At 41.9% G+C, this 14,426-nt stretch overlaps 1 protein-coding gene across 2 annotated transcripts in view; it reads left to right on the top strand.

Annotated features, from left to right (window-relative positions):
• The first annotated feature begins 585 nt into the window (after window positions 1–585).
• PALS1 (protein associated with LIN7 1, MAGUK p55 family member) overlaps window positions 586–14,426 on the top strand; it is a 136,684-nt gene continuing 122,843 nt past the window's right edge. For both annotated transcript variants that reach the window (XM_074997224.1, XM_074997223.1), the window contains exon 1: window positions 586–734. The gene's annotated coding sequence lies outside the window, so the exon portion shown is untranslated. The remainder of the gene's footprint in view (window positions 735–14,426) is intronic.

The raw sequence follows: 14,426 nt of genomic DNA, 5'->3' as shown, positions 1-14,426 counted from the left end.
GTCTCTCACAATCAGCCGTGAAAACCAGCGTGTGGTTATTCTGGCACCTCGAGCAGCTCCACTGGCCACGACACAGGCACCAGGAGCAAAGGTCTGCCGGAGTGGGATGCGTGCAGCCAGCGCGAGAGGCTGCGCAGAGGACGGGTCCAGCCGCTGGCCCGGCCCGAAGCAGCAGCGGGTGGTCGAAGAGAGGGGCACAGGCGCTGCAAGAGCAAGGCGGGAGGGGCGCTTACGACGAGGGCGTTTTGAGAGCCGCCGTTTCGGTGAATAGGAGCCACGGCCGCTCGTGGGAAAGGAGCTCCCGGCCGTAACTGTGGGCGGAGGCTGGCCAGACAGAGCGCCCCCCGCCGCGTCCCTTCGTCCTCGTGATTCCCCCTTCCCTTCAGCGGCAACCACCCAACCCTCAGCCACCCCAGCAGCAAGCGCAGGGTGAGGGTGGAAGCACTTCCCCCCTTCCTCAAGCTACCGGCCCGCTAGCCAATGAGGCCGCGTAGATGCCGAAAGTGGGAGGAGCTTGTGCGTGCTGTGCGTGCGGCCGCTGGGGCGGGGCCACCGCTGGGGGGCGGGGACGGATCGGGCGCGGCGATGAGGTGTTTGTCTCCTGGTATGTGGTTGCGGCGGCTGCGCAGCTCCGCGGTGTGAGCGAGTCGGGGCTGTCTCTGGTGTCTCCGGGCCGGGCGCGTCCGTGGCGTGCGGCTGGCGACGGCGGCGGTGGTGGAGGTAGGAGTAGGAAGGTGAGTCCACCTCTATCCCACCGTGTGATCTAACCCCCGGGGGGGGCGCTGTGGCCCCAACTCACGCTACGCCTCTGACTGCCCGGGAGATGGGGGCAGGCGCTCTGCGCACTTTGCTTCTTCACCCCGCCTTCCGCGTCAACTTTGTTCGGGTCCCCGCGGCGTGAGCCGCTCCCCGCCCGTGTCTGCGAGGTCGGGGAGTGCGTTGGTCTTTATGGGGGACAGCCTTCTAATTTGTGCATCCGTCCCCCTCCCCGTACGGGTTAAGGGCCTGAGGGTGCGGCTTCTGCCCACACGGGGCTTACTCGCTGGTGCACATATTGCAAGTTTGGGGCCTTAAAGTTGTATTAATAAGGACTCCTGATGAGTGCTGTCTTATTTTCTGAGTATATTTATTCTAATAAGGGACTACATTTACTCTTCACCATCTATTGGCAAGCCAGCGTTTGGAGTGTTCATGTACTAAAGAGATTGCTCTGTAGTGATTTATGGAGCTTTGCAGGATTAAGTTAAAGTGGCTTGGAAGCCAGCACACTTAGTGTTCCCGAAAGAGGTATGGGTCTGACTAATGCTTAAATATTAGTGATATACACTGATGAGACTGTTAATAGTAAGGTTTAGGAACTCTGATCGAGGAATCAGGCTAGGCAGCGTATATACAAGCAACAAGGAGGGCTGTCCCCGTCCCAGAGGGCTTACTTTAGAAACAGTAAGAGAAGTCTTGCTGACTTTACTAGAAAGCTGAAAGTGTCTGTTTTGGGTAGAGCTGTTCAAGTGTGCTCAATGTTTTGGATATAATGTGTCAGAGAAATTGCAGTATCCAATTTTACTTTAGAATAGGTCATCTAAATGTATTTTCAAAGTGTGAGTTAAAATAGTTTTGAGTTTTATGGTAGAAATAAAGGTTGCATTTCATATTAGATGGTGCTTGTGAAATAGAGGGCCTTCTATGATGTGCTGTTGAAAAACACTGTCCAGGTAATGAGCAGTTTATTTCTAAATATATTTTGTAATTGCTAAACCAGGGCCTACATACAGTGTTTTGTGCATGTTTATGTGAATTTTTCAAGTCACACAGGCTTAAAATTAAAACTCTAAGTAAATCCTTAAGTTCTGTTGAGTGCACTGAAAGAATAATATATGATTTAAAAGATAGCATATTTTGTTGTAAAGTGAAAAATCAGTTTGTTGAAGGGCCACTGAGGATATTTCCTCAAGATTTTGGTTATCTTGTTGAGTGCTCTCAAAACATGTTTTTTTAATTTCTAATTTCACCTCAACTAAAAGCATGATTCCGTGTTTATTGTCTTGTTATGTAATGTTGGCTATGTCTACACTAGCCCCAAACTTCGAAATGTCCATGTAAATGTCCATTTCGAAGTTTACTAATGAAGCGCTGAAATACATATTCAATGCCTCATTAGCATGTGGGTGGCCATGGCACTTCGAAATTGACGCGGCTTGTCCTGATGGGGCTTCTTTTCGAAAGGACCCCACCTACTTCAAAGTCCCCTTATTCCAATGAGCAGATGGGAATAAGGGGACTTTGAAGTAGGCAGAGTCCTTTCGAAAAGGAGCCCCGTCAGGATGAGCCGTGCGGCGGCGAGCTGCGTCAATTTTGAAGTGCCGCAGCCGCCCGCATGCTGATGAGGAGCTGAATATGTATTTCAGCGCTTCATTAGTAAACGTCGAAAAGGTCATTTACATGGCCATTTCGAAGTTTGGGGCTAGTGTAGACATGGCCGTTGTCCTAGGCAATCTTTTGTTTAAATCCTTGTAAATCACTTCTGGTGTGATAAGAGCAGGAGTAGTAATCAAAGATCTTCAGGAATGCATTACAGTTGCTTGATTTTACTGGTCTTGATATAGTGTATGCGTATCCTACAATGGCACAGTTATGGGTGGTGTATCTCTGTTGGACCATAGTGGAATGTGGATAGTGGATTCTTCCATCAAACCTAGCTTTGTCTATATGTTGGTCTATCTTCCTACATTGTACAGGCCTTGAAGTTTTTCACAGTCTTGAGCAGTGTAACTAGGACCATATAATGTTTTGCCTCCTTTGGTGTGAATTTGTCCTGAACTCGATAATCAGATGTGTCTCTTACATAGCTGATTGCTTTGAAAAAAACATTCCAGTTCAATATATCTTCCTTGAACAGTGATCTTACTGGCCTGCTTATTGGAAAGCATCACATAGTCTTGGACATGAAATTTTTTTTAACATTTATGAAAATGGAACACTGCAATCTTTTATAATTCATTTGTTACAATATTTGATAAGTTTCTGCTGATTGTACTGTTACATCTTGGTTACTCCTGCACTGGCAACACCAACCAAGGTTTTCAAAAGTGACTACAGGTTGAACCTCTCTACTTTGGCGCCCTTGAGGCCTGACCATGGTGAATGAGAGCATTTGCCAGATGACAGGAGGTCAGTGTTGTCTGGCAGAATTAGCAACAGTTCCACTCCTTACTGGACTTTTAGCCATTTAGGAGTAAATTATAGCTAAATAGCCGCTCAGAACACAGACTGGAGGCTGAGTGTAAACAAACTTTGTGGGACCAAGGGAAACTTGGCCACTCCTGTGATAATCATTCACCTGACTAAAAAATCATGTCAGATTACAGATGTTGCAGAGCAAGAGGGCATCTGACTAGAGAAGGTTCTACGTGTAGTAATTTTTCGGCTCTTCAATGTACTATATGCAATTTCAGACATTTTAATGGGGTCTTTTTTTTTTTTGAGGGTGGGTGTGCCACACTTTCTAAAAGGCAGACCTCTTTCAAAATGTTTTCCATTGAAATCTGAATTGTAATGCAAATTATGCTAAGGCCTAAATTTTGGTGTAATATCGTAAAACATTTATATAAAAATGTGTTGAATCCATGAGCTTCAATCAGAAGCTTTTGAGATAAAGGCTGTTTTTCTGTATAAAGATGTTTTCGTATTTTGACTTTTCAGGTCAAGCTTAATAAATGTGGTAGACTAAATCAGCCAGAGTAATTTAGGTGGTGATTTATTTGTCAAGCATCTTAAGTAATAGGAACATAATCTCCAGTAATTTTCACTTAGGCATATTTGAAAATTTTCCCAGGTTTCCCTGAAATAATCAGTTTAATTCACCTACTACAGTTAATTCCCCTTTTTTAATAATTTAACTGTAAACATTAGAAGATATTTTATTAGAAATTGAAAATATATAAGGTTTTGATCAATAAAAATGATTTTAAATTGTGTTGTGTAATTGAATTTTGTTGGCACTATTTAAATTCTGAAGCAGAATTATCAATGAAAAATGGAATATTAATATCTACTCTCTCTTTAGTGGGTAGACATGTTTTGCATAATGAAGTTTAGTCTTGTATGGCTATCATGACTACAGCTCACACTACTACTGTGTTTCACAAAATATTAATTTTTTTTATACTGAAAATCTGCTCTTTTGAATGCAGAGATTTTGTTCATGGTAGATTTGCCACCTGTACAAATTAGCGTTGTCTGTCTGTCTGATATTCCTTTAATGTTCTTTTCCATAAACCTCTTAAGAGTCTTTCTTCTCTAGCCTATGTGCTTAGACACCATCGGGATATATGCCTTTTAAATATCCCTTTTTACTAGATAGTGATTATATTCAGTATGTGGATTTTTGTATTCATATGTGGATATTACTAAGTCTGATTCCTTAGACCTAATTCAACTTCAGTTGAATTCAGCAGAAAAACTCCCCATTAGGCTTTGGATCAGGGCCTTGAATCTTAATGTTGTCCATCAAAAGAAGACTTGTGTTTGTGATCTGGCAGTACACACAAAGTGATGGGTGTTGGAAAATACCATCTTGCTGTGAAGAACTTGTAATCTAATGGACAAAATTCCAGTTATTGTTTCTTAACATCTTGTTCCAAACTACACCAACTTCACGTTAAATATTTAAACTTCCATGTTTCCTATTTCCTGGAATCATTAGATGATTCCCTGGAGCTGCAGATTTGGTTTCCACGGAGGTACAAGATGTGAAGCTTGATGTTAAGCTCTTCTTTTGTATATTTTCTGTAGTACAGATTATAAACTTACAATGTGTTGTTTTTTACTGATTTTACAGTAAAAATTTAGTATAAAAATGAACCATAATACAAAAGATATTAATCGGTGTTCTTTTAAATTGTTTTGTGTGTTTATATTCGGTATTTCCTTTTTCCTGAAAGTTTCTCTTAGAAGCAGTTTTAAGCTGTAACTAAAAGTACATCCTTAAATATCAGGAATACACAGAACATCAGTCAACATTCAGCTATGATTCTGATCATGCTTATTTTGATTCATTGATTCAGGAACTGCCTGTCTTTAACACATTTAATTATATTGAGTTCTGCGTGTGATTTTATGTTGGCCTGTTGATGTAAATGAGGTTATGTTGGCTGTAGACTGTCTTTCTGCAGTGTTCAGGCAAAATTATATGAATGAGTGCTCTATACTAGAGACTTAAGACTTTGATGATCTTTATGTAACAATAATTGAAATTGTCAGAGGAAGGGAGGAATCTAGATAGTGGGGGGAAAGCAAAGTCTTTTTTTTTTTTGGTTGGTTGACTTCACTAGTTTTTTTTCCTTGCTTTTTATTTTAATAGTATTCTGTGAGCAAATAGATATGTAAGCATGTAAAGGTATTAACTTTGATATTGTTACTCATGTAGGCTAAGAATGAGTCAGCTGAAGTGCTTAAACTTCTAATGTGAGTGACTGTAGAACTACTGGTGCAGGATGTGACGCTGGTTATTATAAGGGTAAATGAAGCTTGGTGAAATAGCAGTTATGACTGGAATATAGATATTGGACAATATGAGCTTTCCAGGAGGTTAAGAAATCAAGGTAAAAGTGTAGAGTAACATTTATGTACAGTGTGGTAAGCTGTAAAGAAATAAGTGTTTGGATAAAAGAGTCTTAATCAAAATCACTGTGGGGAAGGATTGTAAAAATGGTTCTGTGGCGGGAGAGTGTAGGGGTTTTGCTGGCGTCCAGGTTTGGTTTTGGTTGCAGATGAGAGATCTGTAATGTTAGAAAGATAAAGGCTACTGAAAATGGTCCAGTGCCTACCAGTTAACTGAAACCAGTAAGTCTTACCCATTTGGGAAGAAGCTAACTGGTTAACTTATAGCACTCTGTTAAGGATGTTATTTAATGGGTTAACTATTTTAACATCCATACGTAGAATATGTCTACACAGCAAGTTTATTCTGGAATATCTTATTCTGGAGTTGTTGTTCCAAAACAAGATATTACAGAATAATGCACCTACACTACGGGGAAGCCCTGGAATAAGCAAAACTTATTTCAAAATACTGTGTCTAGACACAATAGAGCCTGTTTGTTCTTCCAAGTGTTCTGATCTGAAATACCATGTCTACACAGCAGAATTATTTTGGAATAAACTATTCCAGAATATCTTATTTTCCAGTAGCCCTTATTCTCTGCCTACACATCCCCTATTCCAAAATACCTGTTTCAGAATAGGCACTATTCCTCGTACAATAAGGTTTACCAGATTCAAAATAATCTGTCTGCTATTTCAAAATTATTTAGACATAGTGGTTACATTGTGTAGGTGTCCACAAAGTTATTTTGAAATAACACCTGTTATTTCAAAGTAACTTTGCTGTGTAGACATACCCTTAATGCGCAATGCAGCAGCCCTTGATTGGTGCTTCCGTTTTAAGTTTTCGGACTGCTTTAAGGTGACACAAGACCCCAAAATGGGTCACAGCTCTCTTTTGAATCAGATCATCAGGACTGTTTGGACTTTCTGAGGCTTAGAGGAAGCCTGAATCCCACTTCCCAGGGCCAAAGCATGAGGGCTTCAACCTTGAGTGGAAGGCTCAGGTTGCATCTCCCCTGTCTGGGGTTGAAGCCCTTGAACTTCAGCTTTTGCCTTTCTGCCCAGAAGGGTGGGATTTGGGATTTGCCCAAGCCTCCATTTGAGGTAGTGAGACATGATGGGAGCAGCTCAGACTTCAGTCCCCCTGCTGGGGTTGTGAAGTAATTTTTGTCAGAAGGGTGTTTTCAGTGCAGTGAAGTTCGAGAACCCATGTTTGAAGGCATAACCCCATGTAGAATGTTTGCAGTAATTCAGTCTGAAGGTGTTAAAGGCAGCAATCATACATAGTGAGAAGGCTTGCATCCAACAACTTACACACAAAACTGTTATAACCTCCCAGTGAGGCATAGAAGGTACGCTTAGGAAATGTTGTCAAGGCTGAAGGTTAAGTTTACCATGTTTTTGATTAGTGTTTCATGCGAAGTTGGTTCATATTTATCGTATTTGTCAGTCAAACCCAATGACGTGGATTGTCAGCTGATTGCTTAGAATAATTGGCATCTGAACAAAGTTGCAACTCTTGTTTCAGAGAGTTGTATATTTGTCATGATTAAATGTATACTTAAGAGCTGAAACACTATATTTGGTGTGATCTTGGAATAAGTTATATTTTCAGCCTGTACCTTAAATGTATTTTGTCACAGGACTGTAAAGCCTATGCTGATACTGTTCCCCTAACTCCTGTCACAGTGCCCTTCTTTTGAGGTTTGTTACAAGTGACCTTTTGGTCTTCGTGTGGAATTTCCTGGCTCGCCTTAGAATGAAATGCAAACCTAATTTTACTTACTCAGTACTAGTGCTTACTTCCAGAGTAATCCTATATAAAAATTTAGGACCAGCATCCTGGAAAATGTTATTGAGGCTATAACATTCTTAAATGTTGCATGGCACCGGTGGGGTGGGGGGGCGCTTTCCATATCCTCCATTCCACCCCACAAGCTTCCTAGTGCTTTCCTTCATCTTCTGTTTGAGGAACTACCTGAAACTCCCCAGCTCCCCCGGTTCTTCCCTTGATAGGAGTTCCATATGCCTCCTGTTCTCCACCATGCCAACAGCTTCATGTGCACCCTCACGCCTTCCATTCCTGTTTTCCCCACAAATGCCGGAGGCTGTGTGTGCCTCCAGTCTCCCCTGACCAGGGGTTCTTTGTGCTCACTCACCACCCCTCCACCCGCCTCAGGCTCTGTGTGCACTACCTTTTTCCCATTATTTGGCCTAGGAGATAAGGCATGCAGGTTGTCCACATATTAAACAATATTGCGAGGATCAGCAGAGGTGTTAGCTTGGAAAATATTATTTATTGCCATCAACCAGTTTGATCTGTGGACAATTGCAGGGATGTTTAAAGATGTGGCAGAGGCTCCATTTGTTCCTCTTTTTTTAGATTTCCCTCAAAATCAATAGGAATTTTGCTCCTGGTGTCTAGAATATTTCCTGAACTTTTGAAATTGATCAGATTGGTCATTCAAAGAGTATCACAGTAAATACAGATAAGTAACATAAATGCTGTCAAGTTGAAAGTAAGGATTTTGCAAGGTTAGTCAACTCAAAAATTGTAAAAAGGGTTAAAGAAAGACCTGTAATTATGTGCCTGGCAGCCTGATATAGAGTCCAGGCAAGACAATAGAGTGGGTGATACAGGACTCACTTAACGTAGAATTAAAGGAGGATAATATAACCAATGCCCGTCAACATGGGTTTAGAGAAAACAGATCCTGTTAAGCCAACTTGATATCCTTTTTATGAGCTTACAAGTTTAACTGACAAAAGTAAGTTTTGATGTAATAGACTTCTGTAAGGAATTTGATTTAGTACCCTAAGACATTTTGATTTAAAAAAAAACCAAAAAACTAAAATGCACACAATACCTGGATTAAAAGGTGGTTATCGTATAGCTCTCACAATGTTATTGTAAGAGGAAATAATTGTATTGGGTGCATTTCAAGTGGAGTTCTGCAGGGATCAGTGTTTTGATATATGCTGTTTAACATTTTTATTAATAATATGGAAGAAAACAAAATCAGATACTAAAAACTTGCCGATTTGGGAAAATGATAGATAATGAAAAGAACTGGTCACAGAAGAGATAATGGTCTCAATGAAGAGACAATGGTCTGGATTGCTTGGTAAACTTGGCATAGGCAAATTCAGATTGGAAGTAAGATTTAATTTTTAACGGAAGAATTAAGCACTGGAACAATTTACCAAAGGTTGTGGTGGATTCTTCATAACTGCAAAATCAAGACTGGATGTTTCTCTAAAAGAGATATGCCAGTAGTTATTTTAGACCATGTCCCAGGCCCAGTAGACTTTCACCCTTTCTCCTTCCTTGCCACAGCATGGTAGATTGGGAGCGAGCTCCCCACCAGCCCGTTCAGGACCAGGAAGCATCATTTCAGCTGCTTACTGGTGTGAATGGGCTCTTTTGGAGTCACAGCAGCTCTGCAGAGAGCCACTCTGAGGGTTAAACTGACAAAACCCCACACCAGCTGGGACTCGGACAGCCTTGCTAGTCATAAATCGTCGCCCCCGCCCCAAGCCCCCGGGAGTTGTCTCTGCAAAGAGCAGTGGTGAGAGGAGATTGACACAATTTCATGGCACGCTGGTGGAAAACCACTACTATACAGGAATTCAGACTAAATTACAGTGGCCTCTGTTGGCCTTAGAATCCAAGAATCTGTAAATTCCTTGCCTGATGATTTCCTCCGCACAGAGACTGAAAGCTTCTTTTAAAAAGTAGTATCTCTGTCCAGGAGTATTGACCTGATTGGTAAGGCTTTCTTTCCTTATTCATGATAGACACTTCCATATACCAACTTCCTGGTGCTTTTGGTAGGCTTTGCTGTTTTAACAGATCCACATTGACCTTGTAAAGTTCTCTTGTCTCCTTTTGATGGTATTAAAGGTATTTTCTGTCAGGCAAAGACCCTAGTTTCGATTGTTTATCAAATTAATCTCAAACACAAAAGGTCTTTCTCCCTTGTCGTATCAATTCTCAGTCAGGTACAGCTCCATAAGCATTGCGTCAGGGGTGCTGGTACAGTTTTTATAGTGGAGGTGCTAAGAGCCATTGAACCAGACTAAACCCTGTCTATATAATGGAAACCACCTGGGGTAGGGCCTAACCTCTAATTCCAAAAACTATAATGAGTAGTTGAGCTAACTAGACTTTTTTTGACGGTGTTCAATGGTTCCCAGACTTGGGCTGCATGTCTTCACTTTTGGAGTCTTAATTCTAATATCTGCTCTGTCTACTTTGACAAGGCTATTCTAGAAGTAGAAGATCATGTTAAGGTTTGCTTGGTCCATGGGGAGATGAACAGTACTACCAGCAAGCAGGATGGCACACGTGCACATTTATGTGTATACATAGACCACATTGCCATGTTCAATATATTCTTTAACCATACTGCATGTACACCTATCCCTTGATTTGCAAACGTAATTGGTTCAATGAAAACTGTTTGTAAGATGATAATTCATAAATTTAAAATGGAGCTGCCAGCAGAGCATTGGCTGTACCATGGGTACTCTCACAAAGATTGGTTCTTTGTTGTAAGCGAAAATAGTGTTCATAAATTGAAAAACAGGTAGACATTTACATGGCTCGTTGTAGTGGAAATTTATAAATTGGATGTTCGTAAATCGAGGGATAGGTGTATTAGGTTTCGTGACTGAGTTTCAGATTTGAGATTGCACCCAAAGCATAGAATCAAAACTTTCTTCTGCCTGGAGTGGTAGGTTTTTGTTTGTGCGTGCGTGTGTGCCAGGGTGTCACAATGTCTTACATATTCCAGCTTTCAGTAACAGTTGCTGGTGTGTTCCCTTGGTGAGAACCCAGTATAGGTGATATTGTTGGAAAAGAGAAAATTTGTGCTGTTTCTGCTTTCCTGTAGAGTTTTGAGTTTTAAATGATGAAGTGATCGGGTTACTTCCTGAGGGTGCCTCTTCCTTTTCAGAAATAGCTCCTTTTTGCATTTAAAAATATTGTGGTGTGGAGAGGGATATTTTTTTTTCCTTTTTTTATTTTTGGATGTTGTTGAAGCTGTTTTTGCCTGCTCCTAAAAGGAACTGACAAATGATAGTGACATGGGAAAGAGTACTTCTGTACCAAGGTTTGGTTTCTACTTAAAATAGGGCAGAATCTTCAAGTCATCCTACATGCGTGTCCAAGGTGTTGTTTTTTTAAACATAAAATAAAATTTCAACTTGCTGCAGATGTTTGCATGAATCAACATAGGTAAATTAGACCTCAGGAGTATTAATCCTGCATAACATCATCAGAGAAGTAGAATTGCAAAACAGTTTTCTCTCTTGAGCAGACTAATCTAGTGCCCTGGTTAATCTTAGCACAACGAAGGGTCCTGTGGCACCTTATAGACTAACAGAAAAGTTTAGAGCATGAGCTTTCATGAGTTAACTCACTTCTTCAGATGCTGGTCTGAAGCAGCATCTGAAGAAGTGAGTTAACTCACGAAAGCTCATGCTCTAAACTTTTCTGTTAGTCTGTAAGGTGCCACAGGACCCTTAGTTGCTGCTACAGATGCAGACTAACAGGGCTACCCCTCTGGTACTGGTTAATCTTAGTCAGTGTAAGATGTTTCAGAGAAAGGTGCAAGTATTATGGAATCATCTGTTTTTAGGGAATATTTCATCCTAAACCATTTTGTTAGAAGTTTAACTTATGCCCTGAAGTAAGAGGTTTTATAGCCTCATTTTTTCTATTTTAAATTAAATGTGATTGTACTTATGATAGCTATATGTATTTTTGAATACTTCTGGGCTACTTGCTTGAACAATATCTTGGAAAAAATACATTCTGTGAGTTAACTATGTACGTGTTTTAACCAATGCAAAGCACTTTCTTACGTTTCATTTTAGTTGAATGTCTTTTGCTTTTGTATTTGGAGTTTTCTGATTTTAATTTCATATTCCTTGCTTTATATGCAATTTATCTTTTTTTTTTGTCCTCTTTTTAAATTAACAACCCCCATACTTGGTCTATTCGCTTGGGAGTTGTATCATATATCAAATAGTTCTTATTGTCAGCCTCTGGACCCCTCTAATAGCTCTTTTATGACAGTATTAACAGAATTTTATTCTGTATTGAAGGTGAGGAATCTGTTACTGACCGATGCACTGGTATCTTTTTATTTGTTTGCATAAGAGACAGCTTTGATACCACACCTTCTTATAACACTTCCAAAATTTGTTTCAAACTGTGACAGGGTGACTTTTTATACAATGAGAGATTCAACTGTTCAGCCTCTAAATTCCTAGTTATACTGGGTCATATTACTCTGGTTTTATATAAAATAAAAAGGTGCACAGGCTTAACATTACTCCTGAGACCCCAGCGTAGTATTCCCCAGACTTCTAGAGGCAAGCAGCTTCGGGAGGGAAAACTAGCCCAAACAGATGGCAACAAAAAAGGTGAATTGTAACTTTTGAGCCTAATTATAGTGAATGATTTATTCTTGGCCAATTTATAAGGAGAATGTTCTACAGATTCAGCCTCTTATCCAGCACTCCACATCCGTAATCCAGCATGATTTTAGTTAGCCACATCACACTTACCATAGGTGTGGCCAAGTTTCCTGTAGTCCCATGAAGTTTGTTTACAGCCACAAGTCCTGGCTGTTAGTGTTCTGTGCTGTTATGTAGCTGTAATTTTTTCTTCTAGTGGTCCCCGTGGGTGCTCCACATCAGGTGTCGGACCCACCCAAGCACCGCAGTTTGGCGATTTTCAAGCCGTAGTTAGTCGGACCACACATGCAGGAGCACGCCGGGCTCTTGCACACTTTTAGTCATGTGTGCAATCCAGTACAAGCCAGTTCTTCTCAGCCACCAGCAGCTGCTGATGGACTTCACTTGTGTGCCAATGCACACCTGAAAGAAAAGTTAAACTTCTCTATTAATAGTTTCTTTACCTTTTTTCAACATTTTTGCGAGTTTTTATTCTATATAGTTTTTAAAAAAGGGAGAAAAAGGAGGATTTATTAACAAGTTAAAAGTTATCTACAAGTTACTAAGGAGTTGTTCTTGTTGACTGTTAACTACCACTTCAACAGGTGGGCTAAACAAGGTGAGGGTAGCCAGCAAGTATGAAACCTGCGGTGAGATAGGGAATTACCTATCCCAGCATGCAAAGTTGGCCCCGGCGGACGGGGCAGATGAGATCAACAGCAAGATCCAACGACCAGGAAGGCGGTTCTGCAACGCTCTGTGGAGAGCGAAGGTCATGACAAGGCACCAAAGACAGCATGGCCATCCACTGCAGCCTAGGAAGTCCCAGCCATGACGATTTTTCGTACCACTGGAACCAGGCTTCTGAGGTTGAGAGAGTGGAACTGCCCCTGTGCAACAGCTTTTCCACTTTAAACGTTCTCTCACACAGGTTCTTTGCGCATTCTCATCACTTCTGTCTACATCAAAGTCCTATGGCGTTGGCGGAGGGGCAAAGTGATAGGTGGAGGTGACCACTGGGAGTCGTAGCTCCAAGCCTGCATGTAGGCGGCCTGTGGACTTTGGCTGCTCGGCTCTGATCCCAGGATGACAGAGTTGTTCGGCAGCATCCCAGGTGACTGAGCAGGCCTTCTTAGGAACAGCACTGCTCACCCTGAAAATCAGGGAGGGGACTAGGAAAGGTGTCCCAAAAATTGCTTGTCCCAACCAAAATGGCCAGCATGCCACAGCTGGCAGTTTTACCCTCACAGCGGTCAAAAAACAGTGGAAAGAGAGATGATATTTGCAGCATGGAACGTTGGCACCCTCTTGGACAGGGAGAATGCTGTGAGGCCTGAGAGAAGAACAGCCCTCATAGCAAAAGACCTGGCATGTTATAACATTAACATAACCACCCTGAGTGAGACCAGATTGGCAGAGGAAGGATCCATCTGCAAACCAAAAGGAGTTTACGCCTTCTTCTGGAAAGGCAGGCCAGAAAATGAAGATAGAATCCACGGAGTGGGACTTGCCATCAAGACATCACTTCTGCACCAGCTTTCTGACCTACCAACTTGCATCAGTGAGCGTCTGATCAAGCTCTGTTTCCCCCTCAACACCTCTTGCCACGTTACAGTCATCAGCACTTACCCCCCCATACTGACTAGCAGCGACAAAGCAAAAGAAAGTTTCTATGAGGACCTTGACCATCTTCTGAAAACAACTCCTCCTAGTGACAAGCTTCTCCTGTTGGGTGACTTCAGCGCCAGGGTCGGCAAGGACTGTAGGACCTGGAAGGGGGTGCTGGGGCATGGTGGTGTTGGGAACATGAATGCAAATGGCCGCCTTCTGCTGAGCTTCTGTGCAGAAAACGACCTGACGATTACCAACGCTCTCTTCAGGCAAGCCAATATACACAAGACCATGTGGATGCATCTGAGATCAAAACAGTGGCACCTGATTGTCATCAGTTGCAGGTGGGACATTCGAGATGTTAAGATCACCAGAGCCATGGGGGGAGCTGAGTGCTGCACTGATCATAGACTCGTCCTTATGCTGCACATCACACCACTGCACCGCAAGAAGCTCAAGGTTGTCAGACCCTCCTTCAACATCGGGAAGCTGCAACATACTGGTCATCGTGAGAAATTAGCAGCCTGCCTTGAGGAAGTGCTGACGTCCCATGGACCTCTGACTGGAGACTCCACACAAAAGTGGGACCATTTCAAAACCCTGGTGACGGAGTCAGCCAAGTAAACAGTAGGACTGAAAAAGAGAGTTCACCAAGACTGGTTTGATGAAAATGATGAAGCCATCATGAAGATCTTAGAGGAAAAACAGAACGCATTTCTGCTATGGCAAAACGATCAGTCCTCAAT

Source organism: Carettochelys insculpta, chromosome 6 (assembly GCF_033958435.1).
Source record: "Carettochelys insculpta isolate YL-2023 chromosome 6, ASM3395843v1, whole genome shotgun sequence".
NCBI lineage: Eukaryota > Metazoa > Chordata > Testudines > Carettochelyidae > Carettochelys > Carettochelys insculpta.
The sequence above is the reverse complement of the archived record's forward strand: the minus strand, read 5'-3'. Positions and strand labels throughout refer to the sequence as shown.